Source organism: Elephas maximus, chromosome 15 (assembly GCF_024166365.1).
Source record: "Elephas maximus indicus isolate mEleMax1 chromosome 15, mEleMax1 primary haplotype, whole genome shotgun sequence".
In the NCBI taxonomy this organism is placed as follows: Eukaryota; Metazoa; Chordata; class Mammalia; order Proboscidea; family Elephantidae; genus Elephas; species Elephas maximus.
Genome location: NC_064833.1, coordinates 63,730,190 through 63,752,277, shown reverse-complemented (window position 1 = coordinate 63,752,277; position 22,088 = coordinate 63,730,190).

The following is a 22,088-nucleotide window of genomic DNA, read 5'->3' as shown; positions in this document are numbered from 1 at the left end:
TTTTGGAGCCCCAGTGGCACAATGGTTAAGAGCTCAGCTGCTAACCAAAAGATAGACAGTTTGAATCCACCAGCTGTTCCTTAGAAACCCTATGGGGCAATTCTGCTCTGTCCTGTAGGGTTTCTACAAGTCAGAGTTGACTCAGTGGCAACTGGTTTGGTTTTTGGTTTTATCTCCTTTTAGTTCTTCAACCAATTATCACAACCACAACCATAACAAATTATGATAACCACTAACATTTATTCAGTAGTTTTGTGCCAGTGTCATTCTAAATGTACATGCGTTGACTCATTTATCCTTTCCATAACCCTCTGAAACAATGCATTCATATTATCAGTATGTGGAAACTGTGGTTAGTATGGAAGCTGGGTATGAAGCCAGGCATGTAAACTCTAGAACACTCATGTTTACTAGCATTATTATTCCAGTTGTAGCTGACTCCTTCCAAGGAGGCCTGAGAACTTTCATCTACCAGAGAATTCTCAGACTTTTATTGCAATGTGTGATGGGAAGTATTTCCATCGTGGTTCACATCCTGTGATCTCAAAATAAAATATATGCCTTTCTTATCATGTAACTTCTTCCGTGCTGTCACTTCTCCACTGTGTTTCTTCTCCTTTGAGCCAATATCTCACAGTTCCATTCTAAGAAGGTTAAGCGTTTTGACTTTCAGCACCCTCCAAAAAAAAAAATTTTTTTTTTTTTTTTTTTTCCTCCAGAGAAGCAAAAAATAGAGGAAAATTATCTGGCGTATATTTGTGAGTATGGCATTTGGCTAATGGAGTGAACCCAAATAAGCTTCACAGGAGACAAACAAATTTTGTAAGAGAATTTTACTTGCAGAAACACCATCAGTTTGGACTCAATGGAAAAGAAAGATTACAAAGTGAAAATGTCTTGTGGAACCCCAAAATTCCACAGGCAGGAATTAGGATGATGAGGCTACTCCGATGTGCTACTTTTCACGGAAAAGTAATAACAAATCAGGGGGAGTAGCTAAGAACCCTCAGGGAAGATTTGAGAACCGTGGAGACTCATTAATCCTAGCTCTTAAGTCCCGATGAAGAAACAGCCAATACAGTCCATGCAGGATTTCAGAATTAACAGGGAGTGTTAACTGCTGTGTGACACCATTTCTCACAGTGTTCAGCATGGCAATCTGCAGTGATCATCTTATGTCTGCCCCACTATTGTATATTGGGTTTATGTTATAAATTGTTTCTTTAGTTTACGTGTTGTCAGATTGAGATCATTTAACAAGAACCCAAACTCAAACTATGTTAAACATTAAAAGAGGCAGAGAGAAAATAGTATTCAATTAACTTAAAATACCAGCAATTGGGCTGGCTTTAGGCATCAAGGACTTACTTTCCTTTGATTCTCACTTTCCATTCTTTGATATTTATCTTAAAATGGTTTCTCTTTAGTTCAAAGCTGCAAGGGCAACATTTTTCTTCAATCACTCCCCAAAATAAGACAGCTTATTGAAAGTCACACCGATTGGAAAGAGTTAAGTCTCATACCCACCTTGGAGACACAGGAGAGAGTTTATCAATTCACTTAGACTAATTTGTATGTGCTCCTCCACTGGGATAAGAGAATGGTGGACAGGAGTCAGGTTTGTTTCCATACGGAATTGTAGATTTATAAATAAAATTGGGGCTATACAATGAAGACCATACCTGCTGTTTTGTTCCATTTCGAACTTTTTCAGAAATTTTCAGGGAAATACAATTCACGAAAAAGAATGGTTCGGCATTTTTGCTTTCATCCATGTTTTAGTGATTCATGTATTTTATACTGACTTTCTCCATGATGACCTACCTCTTTCTTCATCCTCCTACCCACCTCCTCCCCCAAACACAAACAGCTCTGATTTAGGACATAAAACTTTCTTCCAAAAAATTTTTAAGGCAAATGTAATGATGACAAACTTTTTTTTCCCCCTTTTTTAATTAATTAGCATGCTTAGTTTGTTTTCTCGTCTTTCTCTCTGGGCATCATCACAGAAGCCAATAATTCAGTCAATATTTCTGTTTTATATGAAATCAATATAAATACTTGGAAACGAGGCTGTCATAGTCATGAAGATACCAGCTTCTCAAAACGGAATGCAAACGAAAGCTGTGATAAGTACCAAAGAATAAAGGACAGCATATTGTCTGGATCCTTTTAAGAGGGTTATTTTACTAAATATTTGTAGCTTTCAGTCAGTTACAAGCAATGAAAACTGCCAAATCCATTTTAATGAAGATCTATCTTCAGAGACATAAGTGTTATAAGCCCTCCATGGTTATAGTTAAATTAAAATATTAACAAAAAAGATGACAACATAAGTATTAAAAAAAAAATTGAAGTTGAAAATAAAGTACATTTTCATAGCACATTGGTTCACATCATGTCAGGTAATTGAAAGTCCAAAGAAACTAAAACAAAATGATAATAATAATAATGCTTAGGCTACAGTTAGCTTAATTGTTTCAGCGGCTAATAGCACAGAAACATGTTGTTCTCCTGATTTTTAATAGTTGCTTAAAGGTTAAAAAAGACCCACCCTTATTCATGGACAGCAGGTATATTATCTATCAAGCAGAGCATTTGGAAAAGTGTTAGTGTCAGCAGAACAGAGAACGTAATCTGAAGCTAAATGTTGGGTAGCCATATTGGATTGTCACTATTGTAAAAAAAAAAACTGGCAAAAATTTTTATGACATTTGTTTTTCCCTGAGGAATTAAAATGTCTCATGATAAAATGTCAGATAATACTTTGTGACAATAGCATTCTGCAGGTTTTTATATTTTAGATATTTACATCTTTACATCTAAAGACATTGAGATCATCATGTATAAAGAAAAGCATGAAAGTAAGGTTTCATTAACACTAATATCTTTGCACAAAAACTATAATAAAAAGTATTCCAGGACATAATTATTATTCTACAAATTCTTATATATACATATATAGAAGTGGCAGTTCTACCCTGCTCTGTAGGGTCGCTATGAGTCGGAATCAACTTGACGGCACTGGATTTTGGGTTAGAAGTTCTTTAAATTAGAATTCCTTCAGGTAATTAAAATAATGTTGATGGAAACTTTCCATCACTGGATTTATACCATATGATTTCATCTTTCAACACTTATTATCATTGATATTTATTTTGTATCCATGGAAATAAATCTTGGCACATTGGCACATTGTCTTTGCTTTTTTTGGGGAGGGTCTCAGGGTGGAGTACACAATGTAATTTTATGATTGCTAATATGAATAATGAAACTGTTAGGTTAGATAATTACTGTCTGGGCTATTTAGAAAAGGTTTCATACTTCACTGGACAAAGACCTAGCACATTTGGAAACATATGTTATACTGAATGTCTAAGAGTTTCCTACTGAACAATACAGCAAGAATTACATCTGCCTTTAGCATCTTTAATCCCTAAAGACTTTGTACATTTTCCCAAATAGCTTTAGTCAAGTTATTATTGAAACTTCCTGATGTTATTTGCAAGATTTTTTAGCACATTTTCCTCTCTGAAGGCATTTATTTATTTGTTGTTGTTGTTGTTAGGTGGCATTGATTTAGTTCCCACTCATAGCAACACTATGTGCAACAGAAAAAACACTACCCAGTTCTGGGCCACCCTCGCAATCTTTATTACGCTTGAGCCACTGTGTCAATCCATCCCTTTGAGGGCCTTCTACTTTTTTGCTGACCCCACAGTTTACCAAGCAGATGTCCTTCTCTAGGGAGTGATCTCTCCTGATAACATGTCCAAAGTACAAGAGATGAAGTCTCACCATCCTGGATCCAATAAATCATGGTTACAAGTAAAATGAAATCCTTGACAACTTCAATATTTTTTCTGCTTGTGAAGCTGTTCTAAGGCTCAAGAGATTAAAGGCTTCACTGAGACAGACAAGTCCCCGATGCCCCTCACTCTGTGCTCATGGCATAATCAAGCTGTGGCGTATTCTGTGAGAAAGAGAAGAATCATCCACACTCATAAGCAAGACCTTTTTAGGGACCTTGGAATTGGGCATCATCCCTCCTTCAAGAATAAGGGAAGTCTTCCCAGTCAGCAGCAAAAAACCTCCTGTTGTTCTTAGGTGCTGTCAAGTCGGTTCCAACTCATAGCCAGCCCATGTGCAGCAGGATGAAACACTGCTCAGTCCTGCACCATCCTCACAATCATTGCTATGTTTGAGCCTATTTGTTGTAGCCACTGTGTCAATCCATCTCATTGAGGGTGTTCCTCTTCTTCACCGATCCTCTGCTTTACCAAGCATGATACACTTCCCCAGGGACTGCTTGCTCTTGATGACATAGCCAAAGAATGTAAGATGAAGTCTCACTATCCTCCCTTCAAAGGCACACTCTGGCTGTACGTCTTCCAAGATGGATTCGTTAGTTCTTCCAGAAGTTCATGGTATATTTAATACTCTTCATCAATGCCATAATTCAAAGGCATCAGTTCTTCCTCTGTCTTCCTTATTTATTCTCCACCATTCACATGCATATGAGGTGATTAAAAGCGTCATGGCTTGGGTCAGGTGCACCTTAGTCTTCAAGGTGACATCTTTGCTTTTTAACACTTTGCAGAGGTCTTTTGAAGTAGATTTGCCCAGTGCAATATGTTGTTTTATTTCTTGACTGCTGCTTGCACGGAGGTTGATTGTGGATTCGAGTAAAATGAAATCCTTGACAACTTCAAATATTGTCTCCATTTATCAAGATTTTGCTTATTGAATCCAGTTGTGAGGATTTTTATTTTTTATGTTGAGGTGTAATCCATACTGAAGGCTGTAGTCTTTGATCTTCATCAGTAAAGAATTCCTAAAGTCTATTTTCAGAGAATATACTTATTTCTTCACACCTCATTTTTCTAGTCTCAGTTTACATACTTATTTCACAGAGCTATTTCACCAGCTCTGTGTGACCCACTTGAAATCCTTTGTTACAGAACTTGTGGTTCCATTGCTAATTGGTTCATACTTATTTACTCAGTGACAACCCATCTTGCTATTTAGCTAATCATGTTATATGCTCATTTGTTTTCTTTCATACTAAGTGAATGAATTACTGAATGAATGAATAAATGCTTCTCTTGTTTCCTCCACTTAACAAAATTGTAGTAATTCTTCAAATCCTAGCTAAAGGACACTCTTTCCACTCCAATCTTAAACTAATTAATCAATTCAAAATACCTTAACATGTAACTATAATGGGAAAGGTACTAGATTAAGTGCACTATACTCATCTATCTCACTTATATTTTTGGATTAATCATGTATTACTTCTCAGTATTAATTCCTCTTATATATATGGCTTACATTCCCATTTAAATTATTAAATGCTGCAGTTTATAGTTTCAGTCTTAGGAGACCAAATATTTACATATTATCTATCTTGTCATGTAATGAAAAGCTTTTCCCCCAATAGAATACATCACTAAATTAGCTTTTATTCACCATTTCATATTTATGACCACATTGTTCCCTTTGCAGTGTTTGAGGACTCCTTCATTTTCAATCATGGATTCTCTGGTGTGTGAATATTTATATGTGTATTGAAGGGGGTGTGGCTAACAAACTTGGGGGAAAAGAGAAAGGAGACGTATATAACCAATTTCACTATAATTTACTGATTGCAAATAAAAGTCAAAAGTGTCAGGAAATAAAATGTGTTTTTATTTCAAAAGCATGCTTATTCTATCAAATCCTGCCTTTCTAACAGGGTATCCAAATTCACAAACTTCTTTATTTTTTCAGTCTCATAAATCAAGCCAATAATCTACACTTGGCCAAATAACTATCTCTGCAACCACATTGTACACTTCCAAGAGATTCCCTTTCGTGTATTATTTTGTATAATTAGTAACATGCCCACTCACTTACCTAAAAGGTGGTTGTGTTATTATGTGTCCAAGAGTCTTTCCACTCAGCAATCCTATAGGACAGGGTAGAACTGACCCAAGGAGTGAAGGTTAGCCAAGCTCTTAACCACTATATCACCAGGGCTCCATGAATGATATCCCAGATGGAATGTAGAAGACTTGATTTTGAGAAGGGAGTTTATATGTATCACAATCTGTGAGTCTTTTACATTTTCTCATGCCTTCTATAGCACCTTTTACACAGATGTGTTCGCATGTAATTTGTAATTCACAATTTCTATTATTTGATTTTAAATAATCCTCAGTGGAATTTATTTATAATCCTTTCAGGGTCTATCCTACCTCTTGGCACAGAGTATGTATTAAATAATTGCCTAAATACCTTACCCACGCTCCTCACTTATTGACATGGTTAGGTTCCAAAGACCAGGTCATTATGCCAAATCGCCGTTTGTTATGTTAGAGTCAGGGGCATGACTCCTCTTTGGCGCCAGTGTCCCCTCGGTCGCTTACTTCCCATCGTGTGCCCTAGCACGTCTGGGGATGCGCGTGGTGGCGGGCCTCCCTTCCCCACCGCCTTCCCCACTACTGCGGCGTCTGCGGGGGTGCTGAGGGGGTGGTGGCGGTGGTGAGTGTTGCCCTCCGCCCGCCACCGCCAGCCACCTGCCCTGGGCGGGGAACCCTCTCATCCTCATCTATCCCGGCCCCACTGTCCTGTGTGGCTCCCTTCCCTCTCCACCTCTCCGCCTCCACCTACTGCCCTCTCCGGCACCTTTGTGTCCTCTGCTGGCCTCCTCCTGGCCGCCCGTGACAGCCTCCCTCTGCCCACTCTGGGTCCGAACCGAGAAGTCCCGGACAAACGAGAAAAGGCGTCCCGCAGCCAGTCAGCCACTGTCCCTTCCGTAGCCCATTGGTTGCCAAAATTCATTGCCATCCAGTGGGTTCTGACTCATAGCTACCCGGGCCTCCCGTATATCATTCACAGTGACCTGCAGAGGGCGTCTCTGCCCGGTAGTGGCCCCAGGTCGGACCAGGACCATACGAGGCTCTGCCTAAGGATTTTTTCAAAGTTGTGTTAAATGTGAAATGTTGGATAAAGAAGATAGTCAGTGAGTTAGGAGTACGGGTATATAGCTCCATCTCCATTATAATTAAAATTCAGCAGAAAAGCAGAGCTTGCAATCAATTAAATGTTCCAGGAGTTAGTAAGATGTATTTAAACTAAATAATTTGTAATTAGTTGAAGACAATATACGTCTTTATAGATCAGATTGCAAAAATTGATAAGATTAAAATGTAACCACTAAAAACACATACTTAGAATTTTTTTTTAATGTTTACATATTCTATGTTATTGAGAGAAAGTATTGTATACCCTTTTGCTGAAATTTAGTACAGTCTTTTTTATACACTGGTGGATTGTGAAATACAGGGATTACAATAACTATGAACCACACGTTTAGTATATGTTTAGAAGCAGTGAGAATAGAACTTAGTGAAAAGTTCTTCTCAAATAACCGCATGTCTTGTAGTTCTGAGCAAGTAATATGCCAATAAAATATTGTTAATGGTGCTCAGATTTATTAATATTTCTAGGATATGTGCATTCTGAATGTTTTATTAAAATATTTCAGACATATAAAGATAATTTAGTACAATTATATACTCATGGATCTATCTTTCCATATTTGATTCACTTCTTTCTCTTGTTCTTTATAAGGAATGGTTAAGATCCCTTCTCTATCATGTTCTTTAACCTTTTCTTTTCAAGTTGACCAAAGTTTTAAAATCAGCACACATGGTTTATAATTCTACTACGTATGTGTGTGTATTCGAATACACACACATACGTAGTAGAATTATAAACCATGTGTGCTGATTTCAAATTTTTATAATTTAATAGCTGTCATAAAAGATATCAAATTCCATATATCCTTTTGTATCTTGGACAAATATATAATCCAGGTAGATTTCAAAATAAATATACACACATAGGTCTGGGCAAGTCTCACCCCCTCCCCAGAAAGGCAAGAATTGTAATAACCCGTAAACCCGTTGCCGTCGAATAACTACCATATCAGAACATTTTCTCTGTGCCAAGCAATATTCTAAGTGCACTCCATGAGTTTTCTCATTATTTCCAACAATAAAATTAAGAGGTAAGCACTATTATTTTCCCGTTTTATGAATAAGTAAAAGGGAACACTGATGTTGTTGTTAAACCATCCCCATATGATAGAGGAGAACTGCCCCACAGGATTTCCTTAGCTATAATCTTTATAGAAGCAGATCACCACATCTTTCTCCCGCAGAGCAGCTGGGTATATTTGAATTGCCAACCTTTCCATTAGCAGCTGTGAGCTTAACCGTTTCACCATGAGGTGGACATTAGAGGTTAATATTTAACTGTAATCACACTGTCAGTAAATTACAGACCTGGGATTAAACGCACGGCAGACAGACCCCAAAGTCTTCTCTTTTAGCCACTTTACTTGAAGTTTGATTTTGTGAATCACCAGATATTCACTGTTATTTAGAAATTAGTATATTAGACTGTGGTACTTACGTAAAAAAAAAAAAAGAACCTATAAAAACTGAATTCTACAACTTTGGTCTTTAAGGCTTCTCAGATCCTAGACTTCTTTGAAAATCTGATGAATGCTATGGACTTATTCCTCAGAGATTTGGGTGTACAAAAACATTATTTTGTGCTGTTTTAGAGTGTCCTTAAAAAAAATTTTTTTTAAATACCAAATTATGAAAGTTAATTTAAATCAAAACCATGTATGTAAGTCTCTTTCCCAATACTTTCTTTAAATCTATTTAGTTTTTAGCTGCAAAATGTTTCTTAACAGATTGGCTTATTTTTAATGAATTTTTTTTTGTAATTTTTAAAAACTCAGAACATAATTTTCTATTGACAGATTGTAGAATTGGTGGCAAGGTGGATCTCAAAAGCTATTCACTCTGCCATGTAGTTTAATTCTAATATAAATATCTCTAAAAACAAGTATTGTAAGGTGGAAGACATTTTTGTGGGTTAGCTTGAAAATATTACTATTGTATATAACATTCTGTCTTTTTTTTTTTTGATGGGAGGCTGGTAGTCACCTTAAATCAATGCCTTCTACTAGCTTCCCTTTCCTCAGATGTGTTAGCGACAAGGTTCTTAAGGATGGAAAAAATGGAACAGATTCTTGCAGGAAACCCTGATCTCTTTCTACAACCCAATAATGGCTTGTCAATGAACATCCCCAGAAATGGTGTATTGAATATCAGCTTGAGGTTAGGCAGCGTAATAATCTTCATCTCGAGGTTAGGAAATTCTGTAAAGATCCTTCTTATCAATAGGGTAACTCACTCTCAGCCAGACTACTTCCTGTATTTCCAATGCAAATTAAATAGTTTAGGTGAATATAACTGAGAAGTCTCATAGTACTCTGTTTCCAGGTATAGCTTGACCAGTGCGCCTAACCAGTTTTTTTTTTTTTCCCCTCTACTCTCCCCTGTATCACAGCTTCACCTTCACCCAGGGTTTCCTCATGGTTGACATGCACGCTTGGATTCAAGCCGTAGACTACACTGTTTCCTTTTCCACTAAAGGAAGAAGCTGCTTCCTACAACTGATAAATAAAGGTCTGTGTTTCAGTCTAATGGACCAACCCCAACCAATCATTGCCATCAGGGGAGTTCCGTAGACTAGGAAATGTACCTAAGTTACATAAAGCAATATCACACATTATGAGTGTCATAAAGATTTAACGAGGCCCTTATGTTTGTGGTTGTTGCTTTCACTGAATGACATATGCATATCTGAATGTTACTAGTATAGTATTTCATGGATTCCTGGCTTTGCCAACACATCTCAAATCCTATATGACCAATTTTGTCTGTGATTCCCTTTAATCAGTTGTGAAACAGGAATTTTCTACTTGTCCCCAGCTGACTACAACGTTTGTTGCGAGAAAGGAATGCAGGGCAAGGGTCATGTAACAGTGGCCAACTGACTTTACAGCTATAGTAAGTGAATTTGTGAGAACAAATGACAAATATCAGCTAATTAATATCATTTTTGGAAATAGCATTTTACCCTAGCCCCCTCATAAAATCTCTTTGAAGCCCTAACTTTTTGTTAGTCGAACGAAATTGAAATGGACAAAAAATGAAATTAAAAATCCAAAGAAGACCGTGCCCTTGAAAAGTTTTAAGCAAATTGTGTTTTAATAATAGTCACTTTTTAAAGATCATGTTTTGACAGTGTGAGACACTCCATTTCTCAGGAGCATTCATTACTGCTTACCAACATTTTGAAACTTTCAACAGCTGGGCCATTCTTGACAATTGATTTGAATATAAGCGTAAAAAGGGTTGTCAGAATTAGTAAAATATATTAACAAAAATAATATATTTTTTGCCTCTAATAGAATGAACATATTATTGCCCCCAAACATTTCTATTCACTAACTATGTTTTGGAAAGGAAGTTACTTCCTTGATATTCATGCAGTCCTAGTCTAACGTGTTTATGTGGTTCAATTAAGAAAGTTGCTATGTCTGTAAACTGGGGAGAGACGTAACAGGTATAACTACGTCCTAGAGTTGTGAGAAGGTACCTGGCTTTAAGCCTGACACTTACTCAGTAGTCAGTAAAATAGACGAACACTATTCTACTGTTGTTATTATTACTGTTATTATCTTTCAATTTGATGCTTTCGCATCATAATCAATCCATTTTTCTTAAAGTGCCTATTTCAGTACACTTTCCGTCTTTGTCAGACAAAACATTCTTTTCAGGAAATCCTCTATTTCTGAACAGAGAATTAAGTGGTGAAGGAGTGAGTTTTTGTGGTGTATTTGGCAATCAACAAAAGATGAAACCCTTTCTGAAATATTTTAGGCTTCAGATTTTAAACATTGGACATTTGCTTCTCTGGATTATCTTCAAGATCAAATAATAAACAATCTGATTTGGCATCTCTCCTCTTTGGTGTTTCATACATCTGTTATAACAAACAAGGGTAACACTGGATGAGAACCTGTAGAAAGATGTACATAAATAAATCCCATTTCAAGTTGAAATTTGTTAATTGTACATTAGATTTAAAATAGATGGAACATATTTATTATAGTATCTTTCTGCCAAATGACCACAGAGTATTTCAGATAGTGGTCCCATGATCACAGTAATACATTATATAGAAAAAGCATATAGTCAATGTATTTTCAATATCATTGCTTTACTAAAAAAATATATATAGCATATATAACGGCATAGCTCTCTGAATTTTTAAAGATAGAATTTAAATACCCCTAGAGGCCAAATTTCTCCAAATAATTATAATTGAAGCCAGTCTGATAATATTATTTTTGAAATGTTCAGCCATTTACGTATCTTCTTGGTTCAAAGGCTTTGTCATATTTCTTTTCAGGGTACTTTATATATACCTGTTTTTCATTCAAATAAGTGCACTTAGGCAGATATATTAGTTTCTCAACCTTAATAGAGATGGTAATCATCCATTCCTATCAATTTTCTTACTGAAAAAAAAAAAATCTCTCGGTAGTAGATTGAATAGATTTTAGTGCAGTGAGCGTTTGTTTTGACCCCTAAAACAACAGATGACCCCTCTTGCTTTAGTAGAGCACCCACCTTAGTCACACACACCAAGTATTTTAATTGCATTCATGATAGATTTGTTGATTCCATTTTTAAATGTCATTGCTGGTCAGGGTTGATAATAAGCTTTTTTTTTTTTCTTCTTCCTCTTTTTCTAATTACATCCTAACACATTCAAGTCCTGGAATCTGAACACTCCTAATCAGAGTAAATAAAAGTTAAAAAAATAAAAAATAAAGGCTTAATGAGGACAAAACTCGATGGAAATCATTACGAGTTTGCATTGTTGTAGCTATCCTGATTTCCACTGTAGCTATCCTGATTTCCACTTTTAGAAAGTTTTTCTGATGCAATAAGCAAAACTTTGTCATTACTTCCAAAATTAAGTTTTTTATCTAGTCAACAAATAGGAGGCCTGGACTATGGTGAGACTTCATCTCATATACTTTGGACACGTTATCAGGATGGACTAGTCCCTGGAGAAGGACATGATGTTTGGTAGAGGGTCCGGGGAAAAACAGGAAAACTCTCAACCAGATCAATCGACACGATGGGTGCAGCAATGAGCTCAAACATAGCAACGATTGTAAAGATGGTGCAGGACCGGGCAGTATTTTGTTCTGTCGTATGTAGTGTCGCTATGAGTTGGAACCTACTTGGACTCATTGGCACTTAACAACAAGTCAACAAATACTTATTGAGGAAAGACTTATGGCAGACATTTTTTAAGGCATGTAGTTTTAAATGGTATGTAAAATCCTTGCTTTCACAGAGGTTAATTGTGGAGAGTTGAATGGGGTGGGTTCTAGATGAGGTGGTCAGGAATATAAAGAAAATATTTTTTGTAAAACAAAATAATTTAAGTTTGTAGTAAGTGCTATTAAAATAAAAAAGTATTATTGTGTCATTTTGAGGATGAATATTTGAGTTTTGGTGGTTCAGGAAACCCTTCGCTAGGAGAGACATTAGAGATGATACCAAATTCATATGGCCAGCTGGAAAGCAGGGCGTTCCAGGCAAAGGGACTAGAAAACAAAAGAAGCCTGATGGGAAGATTTATATTTCCTCAAAATGTGAATCAGAGTTTTAATGATGTTTTGATTTTTGAAATGGACTGAAAATAAATGGTAGTAATGTTTTAAAGGATGTTGTTTAAGCCAAGTTGTATATTAAAAAAAACAAAGTAGTGTCATGACTTCATAAATAGACCTAGCTGATCTGTCTGTGAAATCAATATTCTTATGGCATCCCACTGTAGGAAAATTTGTGAATCTGACAGTTCAGCTCAACAATCATTTACTTCTTATTTCTTCATTGGAAGGATACTCAATTATCTCAGTCATGAGAAACTTCTAGGTGATACCCTAAAGCACTTTTTAGAACTGTTTTTTAAATGTTTTTGTTATACCAAATCCACCAAAAGGAATACTTTTTATCTTGCAGCCCAGACTCACAAATATACACGTGTGCATGCATAGTTGTACGTGTTTTTCACATACAACTGAAAAAAATTCTATAAAACAATGCTTATAGTACTATGTACAATAAACAATACTTATGGTTGCTATGAGCAAATTTTTGCCCCTCTCATTTTATATTTCTAATCACAATCTACTAAACTAATTTCATGGCCCACTAATACATCATAACCTAAAGACTGGAAACATCATTCTAAAAGTCATTCAGGAATCTACACACTCTAGTTTATAGGTTGAAAAAACTGTGCTAATGACTAGAGGCTAATTAAATGTATTTATCCCTTGAAGAGAAAACATAGCTTAATTCTTCAATGTGTTGAAGAACACTAAGTTGTGAAACGAGAATTCCAGAACTTTCTTGGCATATGATCAGCTTCCCTGGCAGCATAGTGAATTTGGTGTTTGCTGAAAAGACAACGCTTTTTATGGGTAATAGAAATAATTTGCTATTTATAAGGAAAATCTGTTTTCTTTCTGGGCACTTGCAGCCCAAGAATTGGTCTTAATTTTTCCCTGGGATGAAGATAAGAGGAATATAAGATTTTGTAGTACAGAGCTCTGAAGAACTATTGTGATAAAAGAGCAAAATTGTTTAAGAGAAACTTTATTAGGATGAGTTTAATATCTATAAAATAAACTTTTTCTGGTAATACTGGAGTTTTTTGCCTAAATTTGTTTCTAAATTTTTGACCAGCTTGAGTGGATATGTTACATGATAGATTATTCCAAAACGAGGCCTCACACAAACAAAATGTAGCTTTAGAATGTATACTTATGCAAAGAGTTTATGTTATGAAATTTATGCACGCTTATCAACAAAAATATAAAGTCATGCTTTTGCATGTGGATATCAGCAGGCTGGAATTCAGGCTTAGAGTTCCTTCTTTGTCAGTTCTAACCTGTTTGGGCCATAGTTTTTTTCATTTGTTACACATATGTTGTGAAAATAATATTGACTAGATGTGTAACCAGAAGTCAGATGAGATCTTCAGATTTATGTAGAAATAATGCAGACACTAAAATTTATCATACACAAACCCCACAACCTTTCAGGGTATCTGCTAAATTCCCACGACTGGACACTGGAGGCCTGATTCCTGCACCTTAGGTATCTCCTTCCTTCTCTTCTACTCCTGGGTAACTCTGGGCTAGGGCACATGTTCACCAACTCTGCTTTAAAAATTTACAAAATCAAAATTGAGGTTGTTGAGGACTCAATTCTATTTGGATCCACATTCAAGGCCCATGAAAACTGAAGTCAAAAAAATCAAACAACATATTTCATTGGGAAAATCTTCAGCAAAAGGTCTCTTCAGAGTTTTAAAAAGTGAAGTTGTCATTTTGATGTACGACTAGCCCAAGCTATGGTCTTTTCTATCATCTCATAAGCATGTGAAAGCTGGACAATGAAAAAGTCAGACAGAAGAAAAATTCACGTATTCAAATTGTAGTGTTGGAGAAGAACATTGAATATACCACGGACTGCCAGAGGAAAGAACAAATTAAAAGAACTAAATCCAATGCTCCTTAGGAATGTGAATAGCTAAACTCCATCTTGCTTACTTTGGACCTGTCTGGAAAGATTAATCCCTAGAAAAAAACATCATGTTTGGTAAAGAATGAGGAAAACTCTCAGTGAGATATATTGACACAACAGCCACACAATGTGCTCAAGCATGTCAAATATTTATGAAGGTGAAGCAGGACCAGGCAACATTTTGTTCTGTTATACATTAGGTTGCCAAGAGTTCGAGCCGACTTGACAGCAACTAACAACAAAGTGTAGATTTAGAAGTTTATATGGAAGGGTCCCTTCATGTATCTCAAAGACTTCTACCGTGTACTGACTACAGCCTCTCTGCCCACCTCACCCAATCTTCCAAATTCCTTCCTATGGCATTCAACAAAATCCGCGCCCCGCCCCAATCTCATATAGTATAGTTCTGCCTACACTTAGACTCTTTGCATATAAAATGTTCCCTCCACATGTTTTTTCTTGGAATTTCCCAACAACAAAAGATCTCTTCCCTAAGAAAAATTCTCAAACACAGTAGTACATTTATACATGCATTGAAAACACCTCATAAAGAAACTGGAAGATGTTCAAAAGATGTCACTTTCCTTCCTCCGTGGCAACCTCCGTTTTCAGCTCTTGTTCAACTGCAGGCTGTAGCTCTTGAGTACTTGGAGAGAAAAGACCTGCAACAACTCGACAAGGTTAATTTTGGCGCTTTGCAGAAGAGATATCAAAATATTATTCAGGGTGGGTCACGAGATCAGAGATCCACTTGTATAGGCATTTTTGTTTTATTTTGTTTTTAAATCCATTTTGTCGAGTTTTAATTTTCATAGAAAAAAAATGCAGCATTTTAAAGTATACAATTCAATGTGTTTGGAACATTTACACACCTGTGAAACCACCAACAGAATTAAGATCGGACTACTTATATTACCCAGAAAAACATTCTCATACAACTCTACATCCCTCCATCCTGGACCCAGGCAACCACTGATGTGTTTTCAGAATACATGGATTAGTTTTGCCATGTTCTAGATATGCTTACTTGTGAAATCATACAGTACCTACTCTTTTGTGTGTTTGCCTTTCTTCATTCAGCATCTATATATTCATCCATGTTTTTGCATTTATCAGTAGTTTGTTCCTTTTCATTGCCAAGTAGTATTTCATTATATGGAAATACCACAGTTTGTTTATTTATGTGCTGAATGATGAACAATTCTGGTTTGGGAGATATAAACCTTGTGTTTCTTCTACAATTTATTATACTGTGAGGAAAGTTCTTCATGTCTCTGCACCAGGGTAATCATATTTTTAATTTCACAACAATCCTTCCAGATAAATTTTTTATTAAATTACATTAACATTATTAAAAAAGAAAGGGAAAAGAGGACAAAGATTTATCTTCATCAGATTCTCTAAATTGCTTCTTAAATGCTTCATTTCCAACAAACAGTTCTGCAGTTTCTAAAAATAAGGGGATCCATCTAGCTCAAGACTGTTTAGCAATCAGGAATGAGTACAGTCTCCCATTTCTATTAACTCAGTACATTTTAAATCTGAATTCTTAATCTTCCTTGAACAGTCAACAATGCCTTTGTGTTTTGCTCACAGATTGCAATTCAGCATGTTTAAGTATTTTGTTACATGAGTAAGAAAGTATAAAGCCCTTGATCTGAGGAAGCAGCTAAGTAAATAGCGGTTGGTTTCCAAGGACTAGTCACCTGACTTATTAAAATAAATGAAATGCCCATTTTCTGGTTCATCTTAACTCAAGTATCCCATAAACTTAAACTGGCAACAGTTAAAGGCACATTTAAAAAAAAAAAAAAAATCAGAAGCTTTAAAACTTTTTCTATCATCTCTTGAAGTGAAACTGACTTGCAAATGTCATACAAAAAAATGCAATGATAGGACCTTTCTTTTGAACTGAATAAAGTGTTAAAATATATATTGCTATATTATTTCATTATAGGACTCTAGTTGTGACCAGTAATTTTTTTTTTTTTTTTTAATGTTTAGGCCAAACAGGTCAAGATGTCAAGTTCCTTCCTGGAAAGTAGTACATCCTATTGGGAGAAAAAGCAATCTAGGAGATAGATACATTATGGCTTATAAGTTGTACGTTTACGACTTTAAGAGTAGAATAAAAGTAGAGGAGAAAATCAGGACATGGTTGGAATCGTGAATCTGGAAAGAATCAGAGTAGAAAGAAGAGCAGGGATAACTAAAGAAAGTTCTGAGGTAGAAAGGAACTAATGGCCATCACCTCTTTGCCCCTCCAGATACACTTAGAGGTAGATGCATACTATCACCCTGTAGTCCCTTAGCCCTATTGTGAACTCTTTCCCCAGTCACATTCCAAACACAGATTCATTAAAAGCATGGCTAAGCCACTGCAACTTTTTAAAGCTCTTCAAAGAAAAGAAAGCTCAGGAGTGTAAAAGACATTAAGCAAGTACATTTGTGTGTCATGTACTTTTATTTATTTTTTTAGTACTCAGTGTACATGCAGAAATTCATTCTTCTTCCCAGCTTCAAACCATCCACAAATTAGATACAAGTGTCTTCCATTTTTTCATCCAAACAATTTACACGTTATGCTAACAAAAGAGGATAAAGCCCTGTGACTCAATTAGATATTTCTTTCTAGGTGGCTAAAGTTCAGCAATTTTGAGCATAGTCATTTTCCCTGTTTCCAATCTATTAAATTTATAAGCATGAAGTCAAGTTTTTCCATCTCAAGAAGTTTATACTCGCCATTATTTCCTTTTCTATATGCATAGAACGAGGTTAATTTTTCTTGGTCATTTAACAAGAAAACCTGAAATCCAAAATCCTCCCTAAGGGTTTTCTTCATTTCATATGCCACTCAGAAAAAAAGACATCATTAAATAAGAATTTCCCAATCTTTTCACTACCTGCATCTCTGCTTCTTGTCCTCATTACAATGGAGCTACTACAGTACTTACCTTAGAAGCCAACTCTTAGCAACATGGCGATGCCGCTACACACCTACTGGAACGACTAAAATCAAAACTCTGACAATACCAAATGCTGAAGATGATTGATCGGGAGATGTGGAGTGACAGGCACTCTCAGTCATTGCTGATAGGGATGCAAGATGGCACAGCCACTTTCAAAGACTGTCGGGCAGTTTCTGAAAAAGTTGAATATTGTCTTACCACGTAATCTAGCAATCACACTCCTAGGTATTATACAAATAACTTGAAAATGTATGTCCACACAAAAACCAGCACATGAATGTTTATAGCAACTTTTTTCATAATTGCCCAAAATTGGAATCAACCAAGATGTCCTCCAATAGATGACCAGATAAACAAACTGTGGTATGTACAAATGAAGGAGTATTATTCAGCAGTAAAAATAAATGAACTATCAAACCACAAGAAGACATGGAGGAAACTTTAATGCATATTGCTAAGTGAAAAAAGCTAGTCCGAAAAAATTTGCAGTGTATAACTCTAATATATGATATTCTAGAAAAGGTGTAACTTTTTACAACAGTGGAAAGATGGAAGATGGTTCAGAGTACACGAAGGAGAGCGACGAAGAGGTAAAGCACAGCACATTTTTAGTACAGTGAAACTATATTGTATGACATTGTGATGGTGGACACATGCCATTATGCACTTGTCAAATCCCATAGGATGGTGCAACACAAAGAGATAACCCTAATGTGAACTATGGACTTCTGTTAATAATAATGTATCAATATCAGTTCATCAGTGTAACAAAGGCACCACAATATGGCAAGATGTTAATAACAGAAGAAACTGCCTGCATGGGGGAGAAGGTGTATCCGGGAACTTATTACTTGCTGCACAATTTTTCTGTAAACCTAAAACTGCTCTAAAAAGGAAAATAAAGTCTATTAAAAAAAAAAGTCAACTTCACTTCTTCACTTTAGCTCTAGACCCCATTATGTTCCTCATTATCAAAGATGCCAGAACGACTGAAGCAGAACCAGAGACGAGAGTCGTGAGAAATGAAGCTAGAGGAGCAAGCAGAGGCTAGATCTCAAAAGTGGCCTGTGTCCTAAGTCCCATAATAGGGCTTTTAAAGAATATAAGCAGGTGAAGATATAATCTGCTATATTTGAACAAATAAATAAAGCAAATCCACTTGGTTCAGGAATTGGAACTCCCTATTCACAGGACTTGTTTTTATGAGGTTTCCTGGCCATTTATAAGTAGACGTGCGGAATCCAGCAAACCTGTTAAATAAGGTATTTAATATGTGCATTACATTCACAGAAGGGGAACCAAATAGAAAACAAATCAGACTACAGAAGCCATACCCAGGCAAATCCTCCTAATGCAGTCATTTGTCTCAGATGACTCCAAGAGGGAATCTTAATAATGTTATTGTTTGATTCCCATTTCAGGCAGCACTTTGCATCTTTATATATGCTAAACAAGTCAGAGAGTCATCCAACAGGCATGAGCAACAGGAAAAGGTCCTTTAGAACACAGGTGTGTAAGCAAACATATCTTTTCTGTGCTTGAAACTTGATCCTTCTATATATTGAAACTCTCAGCAGTGTGCTGAACTGGAGAGGAGAGGTGGGAGGAACGACATCTGTCAGGTAGAGGAAACAGATGGTGATCACCTCTGCTCGCCTTCAAGTACTGTCAGGAATAGATACTGTCACCCTGAACTGTCTTTTCCCAGTCACATCCCAAACTTAGAGGGATAAGTCATTCTATATTTTTATTTTTTTTAAGCTCTTAAGGAAAGAAAGAGAAAAAAGAAGGGAGGAAGGAAGGAAACAAGGAAGGAAAGAAGATTAAAAAAGAGAAAGAAATCACTAGAGTATTAAAATCTTTTGGGTGGTACAGTGATTAAGAGCTCAGCTGCTAATCAAAAGGTCAGCAGTTCAAATCCACCAGCCACTGTTTGGAAACAATATGGGGCAATTCCACTCTGTCCTATAGGGTCACTATGAGTGGGAACTGACTCTCCAGCACCTAACAACAAAAACAACAAGAGTTAGTTAAAGGAGCCTTCCTGGAGAAGTGGTTAAAATGATCAGCTGCTAACCAAAAGGTCAGGGGTTTGGAACCACCAGCAGCTCAGTGGGAGAAAGATGTGGCAGCCTGCTTCTGTAGAGATTTACAGCCTTGGAAAACATGTAGGGTCGCCATGAGTCGGAATCAACTTGATGGCAGTGGGTGGGTAGAGTTAATTCAGCAAGTGTAACCAGCTGGTCAACTTTGGATGGCCTGGAGAAATAATCTCATCACTGAGGCTGTATGGTGGGCAGTGAATTTTAAGTATCCTTTAAAAGCTAAACAATGCCAAAAATAATTTAGAGTAGTATAAAAATGAATATTTAAACATAATACTAATGGTCCCATTCGGGCCCTGAATTTATCATTGGAACCTGCATGGAAGTCCTGCAACGTTGAAAAGGACCCGCTTGGTGAAGGAGCTCGGGGCGTGATTATGCTTTGTTCTGCCACCAAGTTGCAAAAGCTAAGATTCCATGTTCAGAAATTAAATCATTTAACTCACAAAGTCCGCTTTTTCCTAACGTTCTCAAAACCTGAAGAATATCTGATTTGAAGGGAACGGAGGTGAATGGCATCTTGTATTCAAGCGGATTAGATCACCTGGCATTTGGGCCACGTCAGTCTGATGTACTTTGTAGCAGTTCTCTGTTTCTCATACTTCGGAGCTTCACTAAATCCTGTGGTGAGGACTACTGTGATACATCAACCATTTTTAAGACTTAATGCTTTCTTCAGCCACATATCAGAGCCACAGAACTATGACTGAGTACAATGCAGCTTTTTCGCTTTTGTTTCAAACATTGATATTACATAGTGTAAACCCAGCAAACAGGCCAGCATAGCTCTCCGACTTGCCTGTTTTCATGATGCCTCTGACCATTTCTGCTGGGTTCCCTGTATTCCTTACGTACTTCCAAAGTGTGGACCATGAAGGAAGCAACCCCTCCCCGCAATGCTGGCCAGCTAAGGCGTCATTTGGATTTGGTGGTGATAAATTTAAGACACGCCAAGCTTTAATCAACATTCCATTCTTTAAGCCCTCAACTAAGAATCCCATGTGTTAAACACCGTTTCAAATCAGGTATGCGTTAGCCCCTAAACTGGTCTCGAAAACTGAATTACAATATTTGCTCTTACAACCCAACCAAATTAAATTTTATAGTGACAATAGCTAACATTTTATCATTTTTTAAAGCTGTTCATTGCCTACATTTCTATCTCAACTTTTGTTGCCAGCAAAGTGAAAATGCCTGCCAAGTCCAGTTTAACCTAACGTCACGATAGCCAGTAAATACAACTTATGCATTTTATTTATTTTCTATTCTTCTTCTTTTTTTTTCCACTTAGATAGGAGATAGAAAATGTTTTAAAGTAAATTTTTGGCTAAGCAGAATTTACAGACGTAAATAGAAATTGTTTCTTTTACAGGCATTGTATATTAAAGTCATTTCTGCCGCATTTGAAAACTTGTCAGCTTTATTTTGTACTGGTATTCAGAATCCTCTCCTTTTTGACCAATATTATATAAAGTTCCTCTGGGAAGATAATGTGCATGATTGCAGGCTTGCCTTGTTAAAATCCATGGCTTTTTATGCAGTCATGTTTTCACCTATGAATTATGCATGAAAGAGTATCTCATTACATTCCATTTTCTTTACAGCAGCATCCTCTCTTCTGGACGTACTCGGGTTCCCGTCAGCCGAGCTCTACTTACCCTGCAGCCTGGCTCCATCTTGATGCCTTCATAGCATTTTAGACAAAATGGGCGTGTTTAACTTGTCACCTCATGCCTGGTATAAATTATTCACTGGAGCTTTGCACGGATTTGTGAGATAACCAGCCTGGACTCAGAGAAACTTCACAGACTGTGTGTGGGAATTTGACAGAGACATCCAAGGCTATGTCCCCAGCAGTTGTCCCAGGCAGAAGAGAATAACTGCCTGGACACCGAAATCAACCTCATTTTAAAGCTGAGGAAAAAATCTGTTATTCTCCTTCATAAAATAGAAAATTAGCTATACATGTTTGCCACGTAGAGGGGCAAGTTTCAGGGTTTCAGTATTTTTCTCACAACTAAAGGTCAAGAACAAAGCCCTGATTTTTTTTTTTTTTCCTTTTGAAATGAAGTCATTGGTCTTCCATACCTGACAAGATGAATTAAATGTGGAGAAAAGATCACAGAATTTAATCAGCGCAGTCATTCAGTGCACGTGGTTGGGAACAATTCCTCAAAGAAGCATAAAGAAAACTAGATTAGTATGTTTGCGTGCTTGAGGGGGTGTGTGTGTATTATAATGATTCTTAACTAAGTCTCAATCTCTGATTCCAAACATTTCTTTATAAGATATAAGATTACTTTTGTCCCTGCCAAATGATGCCATTCACTATAATAGGGTCACATTATGAAAAGGAGCCAAATAAAAGCAAAAGAAATAATCCTCGAAAGCATGAAAATTGATATCAAATAATTTGTTTAACAAATTCACTTCTTATTTTTCCCATCCAATTATATGTCCTCTTGCAGCCAATGAAAGCTATGCGGCTA